Below are 27,703 nucleotides of genomic sequence, written 5' to 3'. Positions count from 1 at the left end.
AACAACGTCAGGCGTTGTTTGAGAGATAGGACGGGACGGTGTGGGTAAATCATGTATAATGCCTGTTGTATGCGAAGAAATAAATTGAAGGAACGTAGTGCGTTCATTATCAGTTCGACTATGGAGATTGATGTCTGCCATGATTAAATAGTGCTTAAAGTTATGTGAAATATGTTGGAAAAAAGCAAGAGGAATCTGATGTCCAGGACGGATATAGATGGTGATGACACTGATTGCGATATTGGGAAAATACAATGTTGTGATAACATGCTCTGGAAGATTGGTAAGTGGACAGGTATGGCGTCGAAAGGGTAAAGCGTGGTAGAAGCCAATAGCTGCTCCACCATTAGCTCGGTGAGCAAGAAGCTGGCTGTCACAACGAAGTATATTGTAACGGGGTATGTGTATAGTATCACGAGGTTTTAAGAAGGTTTCGTTCAGAAGGAAGGCGTTCACCTTTTCTTCCAGCAGAAGCGTGTCAAAAAGAAGCCTGTTTTTGAATAAGGATCGAATGTTTAAAAATAGGAACACAATACCCATGATATGAAGTATGCGGAGGTAGTTAGGAGTCGGACGGAAGATTTGTTGTGTGAAAATAGACATCGGTGTTAGAGTACGTAGCATTAAAGGAAGCATGGAAGATGATCCGGGCGGCATGAGTAATTTGTTGTAGGATATGTGGGCGTATAAAAGGATGGATATTTTGTAAGGCGAGAGTTGTGAAAGCCAGAAGTTTATCGATAGTGACTGGTGTGGATTCCACTGGAAAGTCTGTGTTGGTGGATGAATCAAGTGTTCGTAATGGAGCTACTAATTCAGGATGTGAAGTTTCTGGTGGAGGTTTCCCTTTGCACTTATAACTATAAGTGGGATGTTGGTCATTGCAAGTAGCGCATCGAGGGACAAGCAACGCGCCGTTGCTTCTTACAAATATCTAATACGTTGTTATATTAGCCGCGAGTATTTGAAATTTCTACCTTTTTATATAAAAACGCAGAAAAATGTTTATACTTTAAACACAGCGTTCAGATAAAGTTTATACTGTAAGTTAAACTTGAAGTTTATATTAAAATATCTGCAACAGTTCTGTATTCTTTCGCAAAATACGTAGGGTCATATCTGCTGCCATCTATGTTCACATTTATGCTTTATATATAAATACTATAATTCGTTATGCCTCATGGTTACCGAAATATGAGAAAATAAAGTGATATTATAGGTACGTGGGACTAGAGTACTAGAGTACTAGACGGCACAATTAAAAAAAATTATTAAGTTTGTCCTTTATTCAAGCTGAATGCTAACAAGACGCTAACAACGCGAACACTACCTTGTCGCCGAAAGTTAAGAGGTCAGCGTCACGTAGTTTTTGAGAACAACTGAAAATCGAACGCGCGCTGGCTTTTTACTTCAATCTAAAGAAAAGCGTCTCGCAAGTGAAGCATGGGTTGCCCGTACTACAGCTTGCGCTAAGCAGAAATAAGCTTTTGTGTATAAGCCAAAGCGAAATAAAATGAAATAAAAGCGACAGGCAAGCTTGCGGTAAGCAAACATGCTGTCTGGGGAGATTGAAGCTCGAAATTGAATTCTATATTTAAAAAAAAATATTACAATATTTCCTCTGTAGGTGTGTTTACTTTATCTTTCACTAATATAATAGATTATTAGTTTTAAAAAAAATCATATACAACGAGATTGTATTTGTAGTGTTTATGCCTTTCTGGGTGTAAATGCCCTTTCTCTCCCCAGCGTACCCGCCTTTGTCGTGGGAGACCCGGGTTCGGTTCCGGCGAGAGCTCATGTGGTTCGGATTCCACGTTAATCAGTACGTCCACGTCTCATATAGCCTCGGTGCTGAACGGGACGCTAAAATCGTGGCTTTTAAAGTGTGTTCTTTCTGGAGAAAGGGGACGGTAAATTGCCTAAGGCCGGTCCTCTTCGTAAATAAATGGTTCCGTCCCAACTATAGTATGATATGATTCAATTTAAAAAGTCAGAGCGAGAAAGTTTACTTTCTCTCATTTTCTGAACATACTTAACCCGCACAACCATTTAGGTCAAAGAACGAAATTTGTGAACCAATTCCAGTGCACAAGTTAAACAATAAAACAGTTTCTGTTCCTCATGTTACCCTGTGACATTGACACTGCGAATTCTTCTCAGTCAATGCAGACTCCTTGAGATGCGAGAATTGAGATCAATTGGACCTTCCAATTAATCACAATTTCGTTTATCTCTATGACGTAAGCAAGGACATGTTTCGATTGTCGTTAAAGCACTTTCGCTCTGTCTGAATTCTACCATTTTTCATCTTTTTTCTTCGACTAAGGCCTCAAGGAATTTATTTTTGGTTATCTATGTACAAGTAAGTGTTCAGTTGCTATCAAATGGGCTCGAAGAGTAATCTTGGATCTTATGACACATTCTGAATATATAGAAAAACATAAAGGTCTTTCCACAATTTTGCTCTTTACGCTAAGGAAGACGGATGGTTAAGAGGCCTCATCCCCGCGAAATTAAAATACCGCTAATTTTACAGTAATTATGTGATATCTTCAAATAGATAAAAGATAATTGAAATGTGGAGCAAGAGCGCCGTAGACAATATTATTTTGCGTGAGATACCGTTATTACAAGTCACCTAGTGTTTTCAGCCGTTTAGAAACGCGAAAATAAATGCCGATTTTCAAAATGGCTCGAAATCGAAAGCAGATAAGTGAGTCGTGATAACGGTATCTCATGTAAAAGGATATTGTCTAGGGCGCTCTTCTTCCACATTTCGATTATCTTTTATCTATTTGAAAATATCACATAATTACTGTAAAATTAGCGGTATTTTAATTTCGCTGGGATGAAGACTCTTAAGGCAAATGAATGATCATTAAATCGGTGAAATGAGAATGTAGGAGGAAGCAGGAGTACCCCGAGGAAACCCACGGACACGATGTTGGCCACCACAAACTTACTTGGTAGGGGATCGAATAAGGGACCCCAAACACCTGAGGTAAGCCCTATATCACTGAGCCCCGTGCCCTCTTACCGCTAACTAATCCTCTCTATACTATTAAAATTACTTCAATGACCTACTTTGCATCATAACCCGTACTTCTGTAAAATCGAGCGAAGTAGCTCAAGTGGTAGAGCGTTGGCTTCGCATTCGGAAGGTCGCGGGTTCGATTCCTGCTGCCGACCATCCTGATTGGGGTTTTCCAGGGTTTCCCTCAATCTTACCAGGCAAATGCCGGGATGGTACCTACTAAGACAGGCCCTGGCCGACACCTTCCCAAATCCTTTCCATTGTTGTTGTTGTTAGATATCCAGTATAAAATGGCCTCTGAGCTGTATCTGGTGATTGTTAAATAAATAAAATAAATAAAAAATAAATAAAAATAAATCTCAGCAGTTTAGTAGTGTTGAATTCTTATAATAATTTGTTGGCTTCATTTTGCTAAGCTTCTTGGTTTTGTATCTTTCTCTCAAGGCTGAATGTCAAGAAGGAAACAGACAACACTTTTGTACGCCAAACATTTTGTGTGTAAGAAGACGGGGCCGCGGTGGCTCAGTGCTAGCCCTCTCCCCTGGTCTAGTGACTAGCACGTGCGCCTTTGGTGTACAGGGTCCCGGGTTCGATTCCCGGTGGGAGAGCCTTTGCGATTTTAACTGTCCTCAATGATTCAGTGTTCGTATCCCTGTCGTTCTAGATGATTGGAAAAAAAGTCTAGTAAAGGAAGTAAAATTAAGTAATAAGTAGTTTAATTAAGTTACTGAGACACGTTCGGTGAGTCAGTTAACTTTTGATGTGAAAAAAAAGTGCTAGAGCATTCACCTCTGGTGCATGGGGTCCTTGGTTCGATCCCAGCTCGCGCCAAGTGGACTTTGTGGTCGACAAACACCATGTGATTTGGATTTTACCGGAGTTCTCCCCGTTTCCTCCCACTTTCTTCATTCCACCATTTCATTCATTTGTCATCATCATCGTCTCCTTTAGCCTAGACGGCATAACTGCGGCACGTAAAACTTCAAGATTTCATTTTTTAAAAAATACCGTATTTATCTACCAGACTCGTGTGATAACAGCATAACAATTACACTTAGTTAATCATGTACAATTTTAACAACAATTGATGCAAATGAATTATGATTATTCAGAAGAAGGAAAACAAAACGAACAATATTAAGTTCTGGAGTACTTGATAATACTATTCAAAATAAGAAAAAGAATGAAAAAAGCGACCTGAAGTGAGAAGGGGAGGGAGAACATTGTTTAATTGAACTTGTAGTGAAGTGCTGACGTCAAACGTCCTTATCAGCAAATGTTGATAACTTTGAAGCAGTTTATGACGCTCAAATGGATTATTAAGTGATTTCAATGCAAAACATTACAAAGGTCTACTTGTCAATAACTCGTCTTGTATCTTACTTTATTATTGTTTTTATATTATTATTGTTATTATTACTACGGTGAAAGAAATAAGACATTCTCAATACATCTCAAAGTGAATTTGATGTCAAAGGCAACTCTAAGCACCACGATATTTCTTGTAATATTGATAGTATGCAACATTTGCCACCGTAAACGACTGTTTTTCTGTAAGCAAAAATATTATTATTACAGATAAAGCGCGTCAAATCGATCTTATTCACCAAAAGTGCATCCATTGACAAATTTTTATATGTAAAATATTTTTCGCTGGTTTGTGATACGGTAACTCTACACATATGCCTATGTATATCTTGTATACTCAGTACAAGATAGGCCAAAGTGTAACAATAAGTGAACATATCGCACACGCGGTGGAAGACTGTTTCACAAGTCAAAAATTGAAGGAACATGACTTTTAAAGTTTGTTATTCTATCAAAATCGCTTCCTGGAATACTGGTATTTCTGCCGTCTAGAGGTTAATTTGTTTAGTTACATTTCTGTGAAAATACCACCAGGTAGAGCTCAGTCTTTCTCTCTCTCTCTCTCTATTCTCTTTTAAACGGTAATTACTTAAAATTTCCATTTTTTGAGTTGTACCACTCTTCCAACTAGTGTGCGAATCGTAACGAACGTCTTGTACTCTATAGACTACACTATATTAATGGCGACCTGACTACATGAAACAATATTCCACCTATTTTTCATTTCAATTTTTATATGAAGAAAATCACTAATAAATAAACAGGGTGTCCAATATACAGGGTGCGGCACGTAAAACCGACCCGTAAAGTGAACACATAAAATTAAATGTAATGTATTGAATATGATTAACTACAACACATAAATGAAATGTAATGTATTGAATATGACTACTCACCTTCACAGCAGGTGCTGAAAGTGTCCTCCGCCCACTTCAACACACATGTGAGCACGATTGAGGAGATTCATATATACCCTTGTCAGTTCTTGTGTTGTAATGCTATTGGACATCCTGACATCCTGGATCCTGGTCTTGAGTTCTTCAATTGTGTGTGGATTTGTTTCGTATACTCTTCCCTTTAACAGTCCCCATAAGTAAAAGTCACATGTGGATAAGTCTGGTGACCGAGGAGGCCACAAGCCTTTGCTGATTGTCCTCTCTGGTGTAAACATCTCATGCACAAGGGACAATGATGCAGCTGATGTGTGGCATGTTGCACCGTCCTGCTGAAAGTAACATAACTGACGCTCCTCTTCGGTCAAGTGTGTATAAAACTTCTCCAGGATTCCCATATACACGTCACTGTTCACTGTCGTCTCAAAGAATATGGGCCCAATAACGCGTGTGGCGGAAATGGCACACCAAACACCAATCTTCTCATCATGCAAGGGTACCTGGTGGATTGCGTGTGGATTTTCTGTCGACCAATACCGGTCGTTTTGGGAATTTACGTACCAAGACAGGTTGAACCACGCCTCGTCACTCATGATGAGCATTAGTGGATCCAAGAAACCACTGGCAACATTGCTCAACAGCCATGAACAGAAATGCACCCTCTTCTGCAGATCAGGCTCCTTCAGTTCTTGCACAACACTTATGCGGTACGGTTTTAACTTCAGTCCCCTTAAAACACGTCTGCAACTTCTCTCACTCGCATGAACCTGTTGACTCAATCTCCTGGTTGACTTTCGAGGACTTCTTGTCATTATCTTCTCCACCTGCATCTTTAATTCAGGTGTGCAGACAGATGGTCGTCTGTTCCTGGGAGCATTTTGAACCGATCCTGTACGCCGCCATTTTTCAATCAATTCCTGAATGGTGCTTTTTGCTGGCACAGAACGTCCTGGAAATTTCTCTCGAAACAAATTCTTTGTTTTCACAAAAGATCCAGTGAGAATGAACCCTTGGCTCGGCAACACGCTCGGGTATCGAATACGGCATTATCACGCACCACTGACACTCACCCGGCTTAACACAACGAGGCCTATTTCTCAACTGGTTTCGACAAGTTTCACTGGCTGCGGCTGCACGTGACTGCTACAGGTCACGTAAGTCGACCCGACCTCGACACGCCATCTCTTGGTAGGAAGGTAGATTATTTAAGTGTTGCCAAAAACACAATATACCAGAATATTACGACGTGCCGGCTTTACGTGCCGCACCGTGTACAATGCAACACGGAGTTTGGGATAGTAGAACTTTTGAACCGGAAGATGTACACAAATAATAGTTATACCAAAATGAAGCCTTGTTCATGTATATATTTTTAAACTAGGAAGCAACGATTGAAGTACACTAGGAATCACACAGTGTTGCCAGATGTAACCAAAGATGTGAATCAATTTTTTTTACAAGACACGTAAATTGACTCATAACTCATATGTATAGATGTTCTGTCGTTAATTTTCAGTTTGTATAGTTAGAGTAGCTTGGAAACTATGGAATGGAAAAAAGAATTTTTCATTTCTACCGATAACTAATCCGATGAGGCCTCTGTAAGGGGTTACTAGGGAAAACGTGATTTTCATAAATTAACATTCTGAATTGGCAACAGTGCTGATGTTTTAGTGCATCAGAAGATGTGTTAAGGATCTGTCTACATTATGCAATTCCTGAAAACAATGAAAAGCAAAATTTGAAATTATCGTGATAAAACTTTTACTTACATGCAGCCGGCAACACTGCTGTTCATTGAATCAAAACGGGGGCACTTCCAGAATCTTCCGTAGAACTGACAATTCAGTTCGTGATAAATAACAATGTTGCCGGGTGCATGTAAGTGAAAGTTTTATCATGATATTTTCAAATTTTGCTTTTCATTGTTTTCAGGAATTGCATAATGTAGACAGATCCTTAACACATCTTTTGATGCACTGAAACATCAGCACTGTTGCCAATTCAGAATGTTAATTTATGAAAATCACGTTTTCCCTAGTAACCCCTTACAGAGGCCTCATCGGATTAGTTATCGGTGGATATGAAAAATTCTTTTCTCCACTCCATAGTTTCCAAGCTACTCCAACTATACAAACTGAAAATTAACGACAAAACATCTATGCATATGAGTTATGAGTCAATTTACGTGTCTTGTAAAAAAAAATGATTCAGACCTTTGGTTACATCTGGCAACACTGTGTGGTTCCTAGTGTACTTCAATCGTTGCTTCCTAGTTTAAAAATATATGCATGAACAAGGCTTCATTTTGGTATGACCATTATTTGTGTACCGCTTCCGGTTCAAAAGTTCTACTATCCCAAACTCCGTGTTGCATTGTATATCGGACACCCTGTAGTTTGTAATACATTGGGGAAAGAAAGGTTCATTATATTAGCAAGGGTCAAAAAGAGACAATTTGACCACTTCTCCAAATTGATTTCCTGTATATTTTGGTCGCAATTAATGAAACCATGACGTCACATAAGTGTACGGCACTGTTGAAATTTCTAGTTTATCTTCCCATGATCATGCACCGAGGCTAAGAAGGACTACGTATGATAATGAGAATGAATGAAATGGTGGAAAGAAGAAACTCGGTGGAAACGGGAGAAACCCAGAAAACAAACGTACACGGTGTTTGCCCGCTATAAAGTCCACTTGGTGCGAGCTGGAGTCGAACAAGGAACCCCATGCATTGAAAGTAAGCGCTCTATCATTGAGCCCGTATGACACGTTTATAAGCATATGCTGAATTGACTACAAGAAACAGCTTCTCGCTATCATTATCGTTTTTGCTCTATGGTGATCAACGTCAAAACCGGAAATTGTTTAATTCTACCACTTCCGGTGTGAATATTATGTCCATCGAGGAACTGGACTCCTAACTTTTGATCTCCTCTATCCTGGACAAAATTCAAATATGATCTATCAAGTAGTTGTCGAAATTTTCTGTCTACCAGACGGACGGACGGACGGACGGACGGACTGACACACGGACAAAGTAAATATATAAAGGAGGGTAACGGTGACTCAGTGGTAGAGCGCTTACCTCTGTTTCGTGGGGTCCCTAGTTCGATCCCCGGCCAAGTTAGTTTGTGGTGGACAAGTTAGTGTCCGTGGGTTTTCTCGGGATACTCCCGCTTCTTTTCACATTCTCATTTCACCAATTCTTATCATCATTATTCACTCTTCCTTAGTCTAACTCGCGTAAACGTGGGATGTTAAACTGAAAGATTCAAGCATCTTTTTAAAAAAAAAAAAAATTCTTAAGAATCTTCATCCCGGCGAAATTAAAATACCGCTAATTTTACAGTAATGATGTGATATCTTCAAATAGATAAAAGATAATTGAGGTATGGAAGAAGAGCGCCCTAGACAATGTTATTTTGAATGAGGTACCGTTATCACAAGTCACCTAACGGCTTTCCGTTTTCAGCTGTTTAGAAACGCGAAAATAAATGCCGATTTTCAAAATGGCTCGAAATCGAAAGCAGATAAGTGAGTCGTGATAACGGTTTCTCATGTAAAATAATATTGTCTAGCGAGCTCTTGTTCCACTTTTCGATTATCTTTTATCTATTTGATGATATCACATAATTACTGTAAAATTAGCGGTATTTTAATTTCGCCGGAATGAAGACTCTTAATATTACAACCAATAAAGAGCAAAGTCATAAATAATTGAAGATAAGAGAGGTGATGTGCTTACCACAAATCTTCCAAGTAAAATCCACTTTCTGGCCTAGAGACATCTTATTTTGATTAATTCAAAATTGGGAGTATGCGTAGGATTCTTGTATTTAATTAAACAGTTCTGTAAATTGTAATTATGCTGATTGGCTAACGTATTGAGAAGTAATGGAAGATATTGCGTTGTTCTCTCTCTCCAGACATCAAGTGCAAATTCTCTTGGCATTGAGGACAGCGGGCGAGGCAAGTAAATATTTATTCGAGATCTGTGAGCGGCTTAAATCTTAAGAAAGTCTGCACTTGGTTTCTCCCACTCATGAGACAAACAGAAAACAACTTTCTAAAAATACCTAAATCTCATCTGCATTTTTAATTTTCTGTTTGCTTTAATGTGGGAATTAACATTGCTTTCATCTTTAAAAGGTAAAACAAATGAGAAAGGCGGTTTCAAGTATAAACTCGTACTTCGGCATTTCTTACAGAAATTTCTTTTTAATGTATAAAAATAATTTAAGATATTATTTATATATTTTTAAAAGTTTATGGTAAACTCATGTATATCTATTATAGTCTGGGTTCTGGCACCCCCCCCCCCCTTCCGCCCGCAGTTTTACCTTCTAGATCCGCCAGTGGACTGACTGATCAACGCTCAGGTCTAACTACTTAAGGTTAGTGTAAAGGGATAAGTTTTGCCGATAGATGTCAATACAGTCTTCGTATCTCTCCCATGTATTTTTTATCTTTCACGAAAATTTACAATTTCTTTTACAAATTTCAACCTAGAGACTTCAAATTTTTACAGAAGGAAATTCATAACCTATTAAAGGGAACAATCCGTGCCATTTTTTTATTTAGAATTTTCTTCATTGTTGAAACAGTTCTATTGTTAAAGGTTTGGATATCCATTTCAACAATCAAACCATTTCAACAATGAAGAAAATTCTAAATAAAAAATCGGCACGGATTATTACCTTCGATAGATTATGAAGTTACTTATCTAAAAATTTGAAGTCTGTAGGTTGAAATTTGTAACAGAAATCGTGAATTTTCGTGAAAGGTAAAAAATCCATAGAAGAGATACGAAGATTGTACTGCCATCTATCGACAAAACTTGTCCTTTTAAACCAACCTTAAGCTAGAAACTTGAGATTTGGACAGGGCATTGGATTCATGACTGGAGTATCACTAAGGAAAAACTTTTGGAAATTTAACGTGGAGGGAGTATAGTGGGATTTGCAATTAAATTATTACAATAAGACGTCAATGTCGCAAAACGCCTTAAGGTTACGATATTTTGGTATTTGGATGTTTCATTTAAAATAAGTAAATACGTGTTTCAGCATTTCTTGATATTTGACCTAGAAGGGAAGAGAAAGGGGAAGAAAATTGGGCGGAGATTTGCAATTATTATAAGAAATATCCATAGAACTATCCCGAAATTCCTTAAGGTTAAATAAATAAAATTTGGTATTTGAACCATCCATTTCACATAATTAAATACGTGTTTCAGCCTTTTAAAAAAATATTTAACCTAGAAAGACGAAAAAGGTGTGGAGATGGTTTACTGAAATGCCCAAACAAAACAGTGGCGGATTCAGGGGGGCGAACGGGGCGATCGCCCCCCCAGAAGAGGAAACTTTTTTATTTTATATATATAAATAAAACCCACCCCAAAGTTTGGAGCCCTTAAAAGTAGCAGTATGACAACCCCCCACCCAGAAGTCGGTCCTGGATCCGCCCTTGAAACAAAGTGTTCGAACTTTTTGCGAGACTTCTAGTTTACACGAATTATGTATGAAAGACGCAGGAGGAGAAATATTACTCCAAAGTAATACGCGGGACCATTTGGTAGTTAAATATTTATCAAAATCATTTTTTTTTTTTTTTTATAGCAACTGAGTTTCGTTTCATATATGAAACTAACGGAAGATTTCTAAACTATGTGAATTCAATATTCAAATTTGAAGTAGTACATTTATAACTATTAGTTAACATAATAATATCAAAGATAGAATCGGTTCCTCGGATGCTAAATCCATAACGAAAAGCTATTACTTGCTGTCCCTTACTGTTTCCGCTCCATGGTAATAAACGTTGAAAGTTTATAAATCGTTAATTTGAACTACTTCTGGTTTGAATAAAGCATTAAGGGAGGAAATAGAATCTAAATCGATTGCAAGAAACCGCTTGTCGATATATGTCACCGTTTTTGCTCTATGGATATCAAGATTGAAAGATTGAAAGCGGAAGTAGTAATAAATTCAATCACTTCCGATTTCGATAGAGTTGCAAATTGTGGCGATATACATAAATATTTTTAAGACTCTGTATCGATTATAGAAAACCGCTTGTCACTATCTATTACCATTTCTGTTCTATGGCGATAAATGTTGAAAACGGAAATCGCTAAATTAATCCATTTCCGGTTTCCATTAGTGGTAGGCACAAAAATCAGTTTTTCGGTACCCGTTTTTATGAAAATAGAAACCGGTTTTCCAAAATTTTCAAGAAACCAGTTTTTCGCCGAAATCGGTTCGATTTTCTCGAAAACCAGTTCAGTTTTTCACAGGATCCGGTTTCGATTTTGTTCAAACCGGTTCCGTTTTTTTTCCCAAAATTGGTTCTCTTTCTGACTAGAATAGTGTGTCGTTTTTCTCCGGAAACCGATTCCGTTTCCACAGAAATAGTTGTGTGTGTTTTCCAAAACTATTTTTTTGAAAACTGAACCGGTTTCGGAGAAAACCAAAATGTCGGTTTTTCGGATTTCGGTTTCCCTATAAACCGGTTTATATAAAAAAGAACCGGTTTTGCTCATCCCTAGGTTGAATATAGGGTTAACAGAAGACATGGAACCTATTCTAGGGATGCTGAATCGATTGCAATAAACCACTTCTAGATATCTCTTTTCGTTTTTGCTGTGATACCAGTCGACAGACGGACAAAACCGCTCTATAAGACTTCCAGTTCTTATGCATCTGAGGTTTATGTGTAACGCTGTAACTACACCTACGGTTAACCAGGGATGTAATGGAGCGTACATAGGAATATACGCCAATATACTCACCTATTATTTCTAAAGCTCAATTTAAATTAGGGATGTAGTGGAGAACACATGGGTGGGGATACCCTAAATTGTCATTAAGAGGCCTCATCACAGTGAAATTAAAATACCGCTAATTTTACAATAATTATGTGATATCTTCAAACAGATAAAAGATAATCAAAATGTGGAACAAGAACGCGCTAAACAATATTATTTTGCATGAGATACCGTTATTACGAGTCACCTAGTAGCTTTCCGTTTGCAGCCATTTATAAACGCGAAAATAAATGCCGATTTTCAAAATGGCTGGAAATCGAAAGCAGATAAGTGAATCGTGATAACTGTATCTCATGTAAAATAATATTATCTAGGGCGCTCTTGTTCCAGATTTTGATTATCTTTTATCTGTTTGAAGATATCACATAATTATTGTAAAATTAGCGGTATTTTAATTTCACTGTGATGAGGTCTCTTAAGAACTAAGAAAGTGAAAATTAGAAAAGACCATAATTCATAACTTATCACTGGATTCTCTTGAAAGGCGAAACGTTGGTATCAGGAACAGAATCAAAGGATTTACTTTCTAAATAAGCTATAAAGCTACTTTTCATAAACTGTATACCTTTCAGTTATTAACCTTTCCATTAAAAAATGCAAGCAATATAATTTTTTGCTTAGCAAGCTTTGTCTGTGAACCCATCGAAAGGTCAAACAGAAAATATTGTTTCCTTGTGGAGTCAGTAACATCTAAACATCCATTGGATCGAAACATCCGTTATTGTTGGATGAAAACATCCAATATATCGCAATCAAAAATTTTCTTCTGCGCCTTATATCTGGAGAACTACGTATAGTGTAGCCAAATCCAAACTACCACTTAACTCAGTATAATGTGCTTATTCCGTAGAAAATACGAAAACACGATTTAGGGCTCGTTCAAAAATTTTGTGACCCCTGATCCAAAAACCAATTATTAGTCAAGATCGTAATCTTTTGATCCATTTTTTCTGGACCATTCCTAAAATTCTTGTCCCCCCCCCCCTTTCTTCACCATGAATTATGTAAGAAAACGCCATCCCGAAAGTTTCTGACTTGACTATAAACAAATATTAATAGCAAACACAATTGTGGGATAGACTCCATTTTTGGTTTCTTGTATATAGTACTATTTAGCCCTACAACTTCAGGACATGAAGATTAAGTGCATTCGAGTAGTCTTCAAGTTTGCTTTACATAAATTGCATTTCTGTTGACTGATTAGTATTTTACGTTCTGTGTCAATTTAGGATCAGTGTTAACAAATAAACAGTATATCCACTAAGAAATTAAATGTCGACTGAAAGCAGGAAATTCGTGTTATTGTTCAGTTCAAAATCTTCTGGGGAGCGCGGTGGCTCAGTGGTAAGTGAAGTCCATTGGGGGTTCGAGTCCCTCTGTAGTAGCAAGGGTGGATTTTTAACTGTCCTCGATGTGTCTGTGTTCGTGTCCCTCTCGAGTCTAGTAGTCCTGAAAAGAGTTGGAAATAGAAAAATAAGTCAGGAAGTTTAAAAAAAGTGGTAGAGCGTTCACCTGTGGTGCTTGGGGTCCCTGGTTCGATCCCAGCTCGCGCCGTGTGGACTTTGTGGTGGACAAACATCGTGTTCGTGAGTTTTCTCGGGGTTCTCCCGTTTTCTCCCACTTTTTTATTCCACCATTTCATTCATTTCTCATCATCACCGTCTCCTTTAGCCTAACCGGCATAACCGTGGGACGTAAAACTAAAGATTTCATTTTATTTTTTCAAAATTTTCTGTCGTTGCGAATTCTGTCGACGAATTGGAAGCTTAAAATATATAAAACGATAATCCTGCCTGTTGTGTTGTATGGTTGCGAAACGTGGTCGCTTACTCTGAGGGAAGAACGCAAACTGAAAGTATTTGAGAATGAAATCCTGAGACGAATAAAGTTATTCAGATCCGAGAGGAACGAGACTGGGGAATGGCGGAAACTTCATAACGAGGAACTGCATAATTTATACCGTTTATTAGACATTGTTAGGGTCACCAAGTCTAGGAGCTAAGGTGGTCAGATCATGTAGGAACACTTTCAAAGTTTTAACTGGAAATCCAATCGGAAAACGACCTTTAGGAAGACCTAGGCCCAGATAGGAAAAAAATATGAAGATGGATCTCGCAGAAATAGGAATATAAAATAGAAACTGGATAGAGTTGGCTAAGAATAGATGTCAATTGAGAGATCTTGCGAATGCGGCATTGAACCTGCGGTTAGTTAATTGGTTCTTTGTCAATGGCGAGGCTATATGTGACTGCACCTACAGATTAAAGTGGGATTTGAACTATTGTAATGGGTGGGGTTGTCACCTGTCTCGAATTAGGCGGGACATCCCAAATTTTAAGAAAATTTTCAGCATCCTGCCTAAAAGAAACAACAAAAAACTTGTAAAATATTAGAATAGCATTTGTAAATTTCGACCCAAGACTTGTACGTACCTATGACTATGGCTTTATCGTTAACATTTTTCTTGTTCCCAGCAGTGAAAGCACTACCAATAATGCTATTGTTTGAGTGATTCAATGGATTTAATAACTTCTGTTCAAACAACCGCCAACAAGCTGATGTTATGAGTTTTTTGTTTCGTGTATTTTCGCTTTTAATTTTACTGCAAATTTTATTCACGATTTTTTTTTTTTTTTTTTTTAAATATTGAATGTACAAATTTGAGTCTGAGAGTCTGGTGATCTGCACGCGTTCAATAAGTGTGCCCCGCTTTAAGAAAAAGTGGAGACTCTAATAATGCGTTCGATACTGCGGAAGCCAAGACATGCAGCAAAGTCTCACTCTGTAGCCACTGAGCTAGAAAGGAGCAACACGCAACATACATTCGCACAATCTGTATGATGTACTTATACATCCTTCATGGTTTTGGCCCGGAGGACTCGCATTCGATTCCTGGTGGGAGCTCATGTAGTTAGGATCTCACATTCAACTATTGCCCACGTTGTAGCTCAGTGGTAGAGCGTTCACCTCCGGTGTTGGGGTCCCTGGTTCAATCCCAGCTCGCGCCGTGTGGACTTTGTGGTGGCCAAACACCGTGCTCGTGGGTTTTCTCGGGGTTCTCCCGTTTCCTCCCACTTTCTTCATTCCACAATTTCACTAATCTCTAATCATCACCGTCTCCTTTAGCCTAACCGGCATAATCGTGGGACGTAAAACTTAAAGATTTCATTTCATTTCATTTTTCAACTGTTGCCCACGTCTTATATACCGTAGCGTCGGTACTGAATGGGACGCCAACTCAAAATTAAGTAACGGATCTAAGCAAACTGTATCCAAGGAAAATGGGGAGTAAACGGAGAACTGAAAATCTAAGCTATTGTATAAAATGCCCATTCAGTGATCTTGCTACCTGTAAAGAGAAGGCGTAAGTTTCTAATGGCCGTCCAATTTGGGAGATGAGAGAGAGAATTAAAAAAAAGTAAAAAAGAGAACAGACTATAAAATAGAAGTCGGAAGGTACAGTGGGGCTTATTCTCATAAAACCTTTAAGGACGACCGTCTGTCCCTGACTGCACACAAATGTCAGCGAATTCGCTATCCCATCATCGTCAATACTTGATTGTTTCCCGGCTATCGATTTATAATTGAGGAAAAGATACACATGTTTCCAAGGTTCTTGGGATAAACAGAAGTTTTCCTTAACCATGTAGTGTAGTCAATTATCTTCTGAATTGGATGACGGCTATCGATTTATAATTGAGGAAAAGATACACGTGTATTTGCAAGGTTCTTGGGATAAACAAAAGTTTTCCTTAACACGTAGTGTAGTCAATTATCTTCTTGAGTTGGATGACACCTAATTTTGACTTTTCATTTCAGGATTAATTAAGGAGTGAAAAATTTATTTAATGTAGATTAACATTTTTATTTACGATGAAAACTACACAAATAAATGCCTCCTCCCCTACCCCGCTGGGGGTCGTATTGGCTATCTGAAGAGTCATCGGAAATATCTTGCAGTGGCACAGCCTTTCCAATGACGGAAATAAATGGTTTCACATAGTACTTTAAACTTTGTTCTTTGAACGTGACTGTATTTGCGTGACTTTGAAAACACGATAACTAATCTTTATTAATTTTCTGCATAAAATAAGGCTAATATATATACACAAAATTATTACTACTATTCTTTATAAACGCAGAACACGAGATAGAAAATTGTTTCTTATTAATCATAAAATACAGTCGATGAATATTCCAAAGCCACGCTGATGCAGGGTTTTAGGATTAGTGAGCATTAGAAACAGAAGAGTGGATCTTCATATACGGGGTATGCAGTCAAATATCTAGTTACCAACTCACTGGCCGCGGTTCAGTCCCCAGCGGGGGACCGGGAATGATTAACTCCTTCTAACGAGGCTCAGGGTTTCACCTTAAGGCCGTGTGAAATGAGAATCTGGGGACACGTAGAGGAGAGGGGCGGCTGGAGAGGGGTACTAACTACATTATCTCCTGTATGTGCTAGAGTTTGCAACGTGTCACACTTAGTTTTAGTGTTGTCCACGAGACGAAGCGAGAGATAAGGTTGTCTCATCTCGTATATTTTTAGACATCTCGTCTCGATTCGCTAAGGATCCATCTCGTTTCGGATGTTTAGCAGTAAATAAATTAGATAACTAGCGAAAACACGAAACCAGCAGGAGGGACTATTTCCTGCCTTTCTGTTGGTTGAAGTTCTAGTAAGAAATTCATATGTGACACATCTATATACTTACATCATAGGATTGGCACAGAAATAATAGCTTTGAAACGTCCATTTTTTTATTCAAATGATGAAAAAGAAAAGTAATATTCGGTTTACAACTTCTATAAATAAATAAATAACTAAAAACGAACTGGATTGTAGCGGCATTTGGTTAGGCCAGCGGTTATCAACGAATGTCTCACGACACACTGATGTGTTACGCAGTCTCCTGAAGTATGTGGCGAAATTTTACAATTTAAAAATAATCAAGAATTTAATAATAATTAGTTAAAATCGAAACAAACTGTACCAGTCAACACCTCCAGCGATAGTAATAATGCTCAGTGCTATATACAGTCATTATAAAAACTAATTGGTTTCGCTATATTATTATTATTATTATTATTATTATTATTATTATTATTATTATTATTATTATTATTATTATTATTATTATTATTATTATTATTATTTATAATAATAATATGAAACAAGTTAGTCGCGTTGTCCTGAACGTCCAGTAGGGCCTAAAGTCTATCGTCAGCCAAAAAAGGTTGAGAACCACTGGGTTAAGCTACAATATGTGTTACGAAATTAAGACATTTGTGAAAATAAGCTTTCTCTTTGTCATAGAAATAAAGGTTTACTTCGTGGGGTATTTATAATGTCAATTTTCCGTTTATTGACGGCGTTACGGATTTACCATGTAATAGAAAACTCCATGTGGATACATTCAAAGTCAACTACTATCTTAGTCAATCTCTAAAATTACAAAGTTAGTACTTAAATTCGAAATTACGATGAAAATGTGAACATGTTTCGCAAACTAATACGCAAACCTTAATTTTATGCATGCGTGTTTGCTTCCACCACATAGCAATTACTAACCCCGTCATGATGTTTCTCTGGCTACACCAAGAAGATCGGAAACATTACTTCAGGAACTATGCTTACGTGTCTCCCCCACCATAATCCACAATATCCACCTATTCCATCTTGCCCGCCCTAGGTTTGCAATTACACAGAGGTTCTTTTTTTATTTCTTGCAGAATACCGAACTGTTATAATTACTTAACTGATGTGGACATTTTTTTTCAAGCTACTTGCTGTCTGAAAGTATAATTAAAGACTTTTGGCGAAATAATATTACTTTTTCACTATTTGTCGACACTGCTTTTTTTTTTTTTTTTTTTTTTTGTTAACGTTTCCTTGTGTAAAATGCCAAAGTTATGCTGTATGTGGGAATTTTTCAATAAATAAAATTTTAACAATATTCAACGATTTAGTATGTATACCATTCTACACTAGCGTCAAACGCGTATTAATTTGTATATTATTTGTTTAAAAAGAATTAATAATTAATCGTATCCTGCTAACATACCTAATGTAATTTGTCCTACCCACATAGACATATTAAAAAAAAATAGTAACGAAAACTGTTCCGATCCGAAATTCAGATTTTCTCCGATATCTGGATTTTAATCAAACTCCAGAAAGTAAAACAAACAAACAAACAAAAAAAAAAAAAAAGTTTTGGAAAATAAAATCTCCGGATTTCGAAGTTTATGAACATCCCTAGTGAATACGTACAAGTTATACGAATCTTATTGCTGGCATTAGATATCGGTTTCCATAGTATTGCTCGCAAGTCTAAGAAACTAAGAGGTAGTGCATACAAAGCTAAAATGGCTGCATTGTTAGTTTATATTCACGTTTGTGAAAGGATTAGAGAAGCTTATATCGTTAAAAGAATATAATAAACTGTAAATTTATTGATACAAGTTTATATCATTAGTTTATATCAAATCATTATATCATTAGTTGACATCATTAGTTTATACATGTTATACCAACTTTCTTTTATTATGTTGTAGAGTTACTACCAGTAGAACACAAAACACGCCACTGGGGTTGCTTGTCCCAGAATTTCTGATTATATACTAATTTAATTATTGTATATGACTCTTCGCTATAAATAGTACTTGAAACACAGTGAACAGAAATCACAATTTATAATCTCGTGCGTGACGATGAAACACGTGTCATACACCAGATATTCAAAGAAACTAAAAAGAAGAAGAAGAAGAAGAGTGTTGTATGTTGCTTATGAAGTGTAAACTTCTGTTTGTTTTGTTCAGATAAACTTTTAACTCTTTTCTTAAAGTCATGTTTACACAAAAGAAGGCGATAACCCAGCACATCGGAAAATACAAACATTGTTAAATTTAGAAGGGTTTAATGTATTAAAGCAGCGTTTCTCAAACTATGGTCCGCGAACTTCAGGTGATCCTTGGGGTACGCCCTTATTCTCTTAGATTGAACACTAGTCCAGAAAAGACACAAAAAAAAAGAAAAAAGAAAGAAAGAAAAAAAAGAAAAAAATGAAATATAAGTGAATTTTGTATCAGACATTGTAGTTGAGGATCTCAACGTGTATAGATTGTATAATTTAATATGATATACATATATTAACAAATTAACATATCGCACAATATTTTTGAAACCTTTAACATTATTTTTTTAAAAAATTTAAAAGACTTGGTTGCATCTAGAAAATGAAGATAAAACAGTTTAAAGCAGCTAACCCTTTTGCCTCACATCCTTACAACGACACTATTCCTATTTGATTGAATGGTAGGTAACGTTAAACTAACAAAAATCATGACTATATCTCAAGCAGACATGGACCAAGAGTGTATTTGCTCTGTGGACGAATGTAATACACTTTATCACTTGCGTATATAAGGTGCAGATTCGATTTAGATTTTTTTTTTTTTTTTTTTTTTTTTTTTTTTTGCTGGCAGTGCAGCGTATACAAGAGAGAAGGTAGTAGCCGGGCTTATAACATTTCTAGTTAGGAAGATTTCATAACAGTTTACAGAAAAGTGGAGAGGCGTTAAGTGTTTAGTTTTAAAGATTATTATTGCGGTGGATGTGCGGAGTAAGGCGGAAAGACAGAATTAAGAATGGAGTGATTCGGAGAACAGTAAAGGTTAGACCAGCAGTAGAAAAACTTCAAGAAAGTAGATTGAGATAGTTTGGCCATGTAAAAAGAATACTTTCGAAATAATTAGGTCAACTAAGTAGATGCTGTAGAAGTAAGTGGGAAACGAGCTCGAGGCCAGCCAAAGAAGAAGTGGAAAGATTGTTTTAAGAACGATACGGTCCAGTGCGGTGTCACAGCAGATATGACAAGATAAAAACAGGTGAAGGACAGTGATCCGAAGAACTGACCACAGCTAACTGGGAAAAAGACTTAGAAGAAGAAGAAGAAGAAGATCTTTTATCACGTTCATCAAGCTTTTCATTTGTTTTTATCTCGTCAACATTTCTTTACATTGTTTTTACTTTTAACTTCACATTCTTTGTATAAATAAAAATGCTTCTCTTTCTCCCAACTCTTTTTCGCCAAACCATTCCCAGTATTTGAAACTGCCCGCAGTATGCATCTAGATGGCGTTTGTTCTCTCAAACTACAACCAGAAATAGAGCATGCTAGTACGAAATCGTGTGAAGTAACGGACACACAGACGTGATCGGATTACAATCATATAAGACCCATTAGCATGGTTCTAGTAAAAGTTCTCTGATTTTAGAATTTCAAGTCATATAAAAGAGTTTTGTGATAATTTTCTCTCGTTTATTATAAAAATGAAATAAAATCTTTGAGTTTTACGTCCCACGGTTATGCTGGTTAGGCTAAAGGAGATGGTGATGATAAGAGATGAGTGAAATGATGGAATAAAGAAAGTGGGAGAAACCCGAGAAAATCCACGAGCATGGTGTTTGTCCACCATAAAGTCAACACGGCGCGAGCAGCTGGGATCGAACCAGGGACCCCAAACACCGGAGGTGAACGCTCTACCACTGAGCCATCGCGCCCCCTCTCAGTTATTATAATTCACAGTATGAAGTATAGGATAGCTCATAAGATAGGCATTGTGCTTGTGTATACACATACAAACAACTCATGCTTGAGGTTGTCTTTTAAAAGAAGAAGGTGAAGAAACGTATTTCCGTTTTCAGGAGCAGAATTTTTGCATTTCTGCAGAATTGAGTAAGGTCAGCACCTAATGTGTATCAGCAAATAACAGTTCCAACATTAATTTATGAACGATTGCTTCACAATTCACATCAGTCATCAAAAGCACTGTAAGTTATCTCTTTAAATGACTTAGTTGACGCTGTTAACATAAAAACATGTGTTTAATGGCGTGATTTATGTCCCTTAAGAAAGCATCGTAAATTATACTGTTTAGAAAACAACATGTATGCATCATTAAAAAGAAGGAGGAGTCATTCATGTAGAGTTGTACTGACATTTTTAACGAACTTAAAAAGTTCGTTTCTGAATTCACTCCTTCTCTCTCTCTCTCTCTCTCTCTGTGTGTGTGTGTGTGTGTGTTTGCGTCTGTATGTGTGTGTTATTTGCGACTTTTTTCAAAGTTGACCCCTCTATTCGATAGAGTATCAAAAACTGCTTCAAAGAAGTGATGGAATTTTTCGCATCACTTACCGTTCCCAAGATACTGGCCAAAAAAGTTCCGATTTCGGGAGATTTAAGGAGTCATATCTCGGGAACTATAAATCATAGAGAGATCATATTAGTATTAATCAATACCTAAAGAGGATTATGAACATTTAGATGCCAAACAGTAACCGGTGACCACTGGTCAACTGGCCACCGTTCCTCAGATATTGGCCAAACAAGTTCGGATTTTGGTGAACTTAAAGAGTCATATCTCGGGAACCGTAAGTAAAGAGATTATATTTTGCGCATTTTTCAATTTTGAGCATTTGTCTTCGTAAAACAACATATCGTAGAAAGTTTTAACGTAACTCTTAAACAAAACATGTAGAAAAAATTTAGAACTCAAGGAATTATAAATTTATAGGTGTATTTTAAGAATATTGTTTAATGAGTATAATAATAAAATATATAGAGCAATTGGTATAAAGCCTGTAGAAGTTAATAAGAAAAATTAATTCTTTTTAAACTTCGTTCTGTTAATGCTCTTGGAGCTTTCTCAACTGGTTTATTATGCTTCTTTAGTTCGACTGACCACAGTGGAGAGGAAAAGTCTTAAGTCTTGTAAAAGTCTTGCGTATCCAGCTATCAGTGTCCAGGGGCGTATCCAGTGGCGACTGCACAAATGGATTTACATATTTCATGATACGGAATGTCGGAATAAAACTGTTCTGGATATCTGTCTTCTTATGTACAAAAGCCTAAGCCACGTTTTGCAGTATAGAGACCAAATTTTGAGGGTGTACATGTGTCTGCAAGCATTTATTTTACGTTTCTCAAAATATTGCAGAAAATAATAATAGTTATTATTTGAATTTGACACAATATGATGTGTGCCTTAGCTGAGACTTTTCTAAATTTCACGATTACTTAGGATTAAAATTACTCAAGAACGAAGGTTGAATTGACCCTAATGAGAATTCAATTAATCCTACCTTATTTAAAAATGTTTTCCTATAATTTTTCCTAAAAAAAAAAAAAAAAAAAAAGAAAAAAGAAAAAAAGACTTGATTTTACATATAATATTTTGTGGTATAGAAGGTGTCCCATATAAATAACATGACAAAGAATTTTCAGTTCCTCATAAAACCCTCTAAAATTGGAAATTTTTGTGTTTAGTGATTTGTTTTAGTAACGTTAACGAAACGTACAAGCATACCGAATTTCAAGGTTTTATTCCAAGTACCTAAAATACGAGATTAGGTCCTAAAAAAAGACACATTTAAATCACATAAGAAATTTCTTCATTACCCCTTTAGACCTCATAAAAATTAAAAATATTTGCTTTTGGCAATTTCCTTATGGGTTAGTCCCGAAAATGTTACTTACAAACTGCCAAATTTCAACTTTACGCGTCAACCGGAAGTACCCGGTATTTTATGTCAGTGAGTCAGTTCATGTCGTTTTACATATAATTAGGAAATGGTGCACATAATATTTCAGGCTTTTTCGCAATCCCCTAGCATGAAACTACAATCAATCAATTACGAGGAAATTATTGAACTTCCTCCCCTCGATTTAAAATATTTTCTTCGGTAACTTTCGTTAGGCATAATATATATAACATATTTTATTGCAATATTACATCTTTTCTGAGGCTTGTCAAACAAAATTGATCAATAATGAGGAAGTGAATTTCCTTTACCAATGTCGAAAACATACGTTTCGCGAAAATTTCGCAAAAATTCTACGACTTTATGAAACATAGGCATGTTTATTGAGATTAGGGAATTATTGCTATTGTTTAGGGTCAAAGTTAGAGGGAAGAGGACGCCATGATTCATGCCATCTCGTCAAGCAGGTTAACAATTACTTTATGAAACATTGCGTATGTTCCCTTTCAGGCTTGGCAACGGGGTGTATCGTTATTGATTAACATCACTCAAAGGCAACAGACCAATTCACCCAATTTTTTGATCATATCTCGCGGTAACTTTCGTTAATAATAAATAAACACATGAATAATTATAAATTATGAGAAAAGGAATTTCTTTTCTTTGAAGCTTAAGAATTACTCATAGACACTAGAGCATTTCTATTTCAACTGTGCCCTTGCTGGCGCTGCTGTCGATCTATATTTTTCGATACCTCTCTCGAAAGGGACAAGTTGCTGAGGCTGAGCTCCTTCAATTGTTGGATGTGGTCATGGGTGTCAAATTGATGAGCCTCGCTGTGCACTGTCTTTTTAGCTATTCTAAGTAGCCTACGATCTTCACTCACTCAGACCAAACGACTGAATGACAAATTGGCAACACAACCGAGGTCATTTACTTCTTTCCCCGAAGCAAAGGGAAGGTTTTCGCCGTAAGAGGGCGGCGTGTGCGGGCTTAAAGTATGTTTCACATATTTTCCGAGGGCACACTTGAAATAGAAAGGTTCTAACTGGAATGAAAAAGCTGTTAGAAGTGTTTCGGAACTTAAAAATTGTTTGCATCGTTTCCCACTAAATTCGATTCGGATTCACTTTGCTATGATCCGCTTTGGTACATATCGCATACCTAAATTTACCTCACATATTCCCCCAAAACAGTAGTTATAATCCAACTCTCTTCAAAGTGATAAAATGTTGGGGAAAACGGTCTATACTATGAGGGCTGATTTTGCCGGATTGAAGCTTCGGTCCAGATTCGAAACTCACATTAATAGTAGGTTCCGTCCTTACAAACTGCAACGTTGCATAATGACCCAAAGTATCAGAAATTCAAAAAAAAATCCAACCCAGCTGTTGATTCTAAACTGATTCATTGCAGTGTTGCCAGATCTGAAGATTAAAAACTACCGAGGTTGTGGTCCAAAAATATTGCATTTGAGCTACTTGTAGCCCAGCCATAAAAATGATTTATTTTGCAGTTATACACTTTTACTAATTATGGAGTTGACAGTACATCTGATGTCTGAGTTGGCAACGGTTAGTTGGTGATAGAGCAAATTCCATACTACGTCAGGAGCAGTAGAAGTGCAGTTTCCAGTGAACTGGGCAGACGATGATAATATAAAATGGGCGACCTTTCTGTTTTAAAATACACTTCATGGGCGCCCAAAGAAAATTTTCTAGGGGAAGCTCAAATTCATGGTTGCTACATTATATTTGGTATTTTGCATTTGTATTCAGAAAATCTTAAGAAATTTAATATGTTTTCGTGAGCCAGGGGGACTCGGGCCCCACCCTGCCCTCCCGCTTCATAAATAAAATACAACGTTTGCTTTTACACTGTTATTCCTCACTTTTTTTTATTTCATTTGGTAGATTTTTGATCTGGGAGTTATGAATTTTGGAACTCACTCACTCATTATGTTAATATGCATAATACAATAACACAATTAAATTTGCGATATTTACATTTAAACAGCTCCGTAAAACTATTAAGGCTAGACACTAACAGAGACAGCGACACTTGGTGATATTACAGCGCAAACTCGACAAAAGTCTACTGTTGTCAGATTTGGAGATTTTTAAAAAATATATTAAAACAAGAATTGAATTAGTAACGAAAATGTTACTTTTATTAAAATTATCGTTCATTGTGAATAGAATACTTAACAAACACAAGTTTTATTGTATTATATAAAACATATAATTTGTGATTTCATATACGAAAATAAGAAAGTAACGCATTCTTATGAGTTACAGCCTACAAATAATTGAGAGTAGCCCAAAAAGTAGGGTGTCGCCTAATTTGAAATTTTGGTAGCGAGGGTATTTAAAAAATCGCCCAATCTGCCCAATCTGGCAACACTGATTCAATGGCTCGTATTTCAATATACCTCTTCCTAACCCCGGTTGCGGCCTTGATTAAAAGTGTTATTCTGATATTAATTATACTTATTTTAAATATATATTTTTATCATAAATTTCAATTATGTTGCTTTGGAAAGAATCTCTAAAATTTGAATGATATATTCTGAGCTAAAACCTATTCACCTCTTTGAGTATCCCTGCTAAAAACTAGAAACTTAAATATTCAATAAAACATGGCGGTATTCACTACTTATTCGTACTGCTTCTATATTCTGTTTTCGTGGCATGGACGCGATGATAGCACCACAAGAGATTTTTAGCATTTGTGCAGTTTAGAGCTTCTACCGTTTAGGACTTGTGTAAAGGATTGAGTTTTAGGTCTTGTACCATTTAGAACTAGTGTTGTTTAGGTTCAATAAAGTTTAGATCTTGTGCCGTTTAGAACTTTTGTCGCATCCACTCAATTCATACATGTGATCTTAACATCCGCCATGTGGCTGCTAAATTCTTCCCCAGGAGCAGAAGCAATAGCGTGTCGGAATCTGCCAAGAACTCCGTCAGCGTGGCATGGATGACCCGTCCTTGGAAACGAAGATCATTACCAGTGACGAATCTGGGATGTGCGCATTTAACACTGATTCGAAGCAAAAGTCTGCTCAGTGGATGAGCTCATCATCCCCCAACCGGATAAAGAAGAATTTCACAAAAATGTCATGCTCTCACTCTTTGTTCAAGCTTTTTGTTCATTTATTAGAATCGCAAAAATGCTAAAGTCATTCTATTTCAAGTGTAACCCTGCTGGTGCTGCAGTCGATGTCTGTTTTCCCATGCCTCTCTCGAAAGAAGAAAGAAAAGTTGCTGAGGCCGAGGTTTTTCAATAGTTGGATGCGGACAGAGTTGCCACAATGAATTATTTCACGGATTTCTCTGTGCACTGTCTTGTTGGCTATTCTAAGTATGCTACGATCTTCACTCTCTAAGACGAAACGACTGAATGACAAATTGGCAACATAGCCAAGATCCTTCACTTCTTTTCCCAAAGCATGGGGAAGTCTTCCTCCGTAAGGGGGCGGGGCCGAAGTAAGTTTCACATATTTACCGAGGACATACTTGAAATAGAAATGCTCTAACTCGTGTGGTCACAACAGGACGAAGCTGCAAAGATACCAGTGTAGACAGCACGATTTCTCTTGACACACTGATTATGAAAGTCGGTGCTTCCTGTGCTTGTTCTGCCATCTTTTGGCGTTGTTAGACAACTAGCCTATGAGTGCTCACATATACATTAAAATGCGTGTACATTGGCGACTGCATTTAGGTCTGTCTGCTTTTGCTACCCTCTCCTCTTAGAAAAAATCTTGCATACGTGCCTGCCAACAAATTTTATAATAGTAGCTTCAAGGCTTGTATGTAGTGGCTTACCCTTGAATACCCCAGGAAAACGAAGCTTCTCAAATAAACTTGTATTGTCAATATAATACACGAACTAGAGTGTTCTGTAAAGTATAATGAACCTCAACGGATACGACTAGTCATATTGCAGATATTACCTTGGCATTCCTTTGCTAAAACCAAATGGAATATAAGGAATATTACTCAACATAACCAAGCAGAGCAAGATTTAAATCTATTTTTTATTTTTTTTAGTAAAAAAAAAAAACCTTATCATATTTGCTCTACTTTCAACCTACAAAGCGTGACCAAATGCGAAAAATAAAGATAACACTCGTAGAAATTCCCCGTCAGTTCTTAGGCTAATCAACTGTATTCTGAGAAACGATATTTGTAGTAGAATATGAAATCATTAGTAACACTTCGTACCAGGAGGATAGCCAATACAATTAACAAAGTTCATGAGTATAATATTTCTCTAACCTTTTCTGGAATATCGAGCGTCATATGACTCATAATATTAAACGGTCTATTTTTACGTTCCAATAGTAATTGATGGAACGTAATTGAAAGAAACGAGAACTGCTAATTACCACACATAAATGGTTTTATTTTACGATTTTTCGCTGCCGGTTTATGACCATTTTAAAGCCATTACTATAAGTTTTTTTTCTGGATTGCATCACATGAACGTAAGACAGGCTTCTTTAGTTTTTTTTTTTTTTTTTTCCATTTCAATCAGTTGAGTGTTCGAATGGAAATTGTAAGCACAGGGCCGGCACTAGGCAATTTGCCGCCCCGTGCAATGGTATTATTTGCCGCCCTCTTTTCTCCAGAAAGGACAAATCTTAAAAGCCACGATTTTAAGTAAGTTACCCCATCATGAACAACGAAGCGAAGGGAAAATATTGCTTTTGACTCTATGATGCAAGTAGTGTACAGGGTTATCACAAATGATTCATTCGTTTTCCAAAGGCACTATTTTCAAAAGAACCATAAACTCACCAAGTTTGTATTGTGGCAGCACGAGTCCACTATCTTTCCGATCGGCTGTGGCGGTGTGCAATGTGGCAGTACGAGGTTAGTACCTGTCGAAAATGGAAAAAATGAAATGAAATCTTTAAGTTTTACGTTCCACGGTTATGCCGGTTAGGCTAAAGGAGACGGTGATGATGAGTGAAATGGTGGAATGACGAAAGTGGGAGAACCCCGAGAAAACCCACGAGCACG

At 37.0% G+C, this 27,703-nt stretch overlaps 1 protein-coding gene across 5 annotated transcripts in view; it reads right to left on the bottom strand.

The window, feature by feature from the left end:
• Positions 1–27,703, bottom strand: part of LOC145669024 (sodium-coupled monocarboxylate transporter 1-like) — a 159,507-nt gene that overhangs the window by 62,895 nt on the left and 68,909 nt on the right. For 2 of the 5 annotated variants that reach the window (XM_081737365.1, XM_081737369.1), the window contains exon 2: positions 27,479–27,561. The exons of the other annotated variants lie outside the window; for them this stretch is intronic. The gene's annotated coding sequence lies outside the window, so the exon portion shown is untranslated. The remainder of the gene's footprint in view (positions 1–27,478; positions 27,562–27,703) is intronic. 5 annotated transcript variants of the gene reach the window in all.

The sequence above is a fragment of the Thermobia domestica genome, chromosome 13, assembly GCF_964235325.1.
Source record: "Thermobia domestica chromosome 13, izTheDome1.hap1.1, whole genome shotgun sequence".
Taxonomy (NCBI): Eukaryota; Metazoa; Arthropoda; class Insecta; order Zygentoma; family Lepismatidae; genus Thermobia; species Thermobia domestica.
The sequence above is the reverse complement of the archived record's forward strand: the minus strand, read 5'-3'. Positions and strand labels throughout refer to the sequence as shown.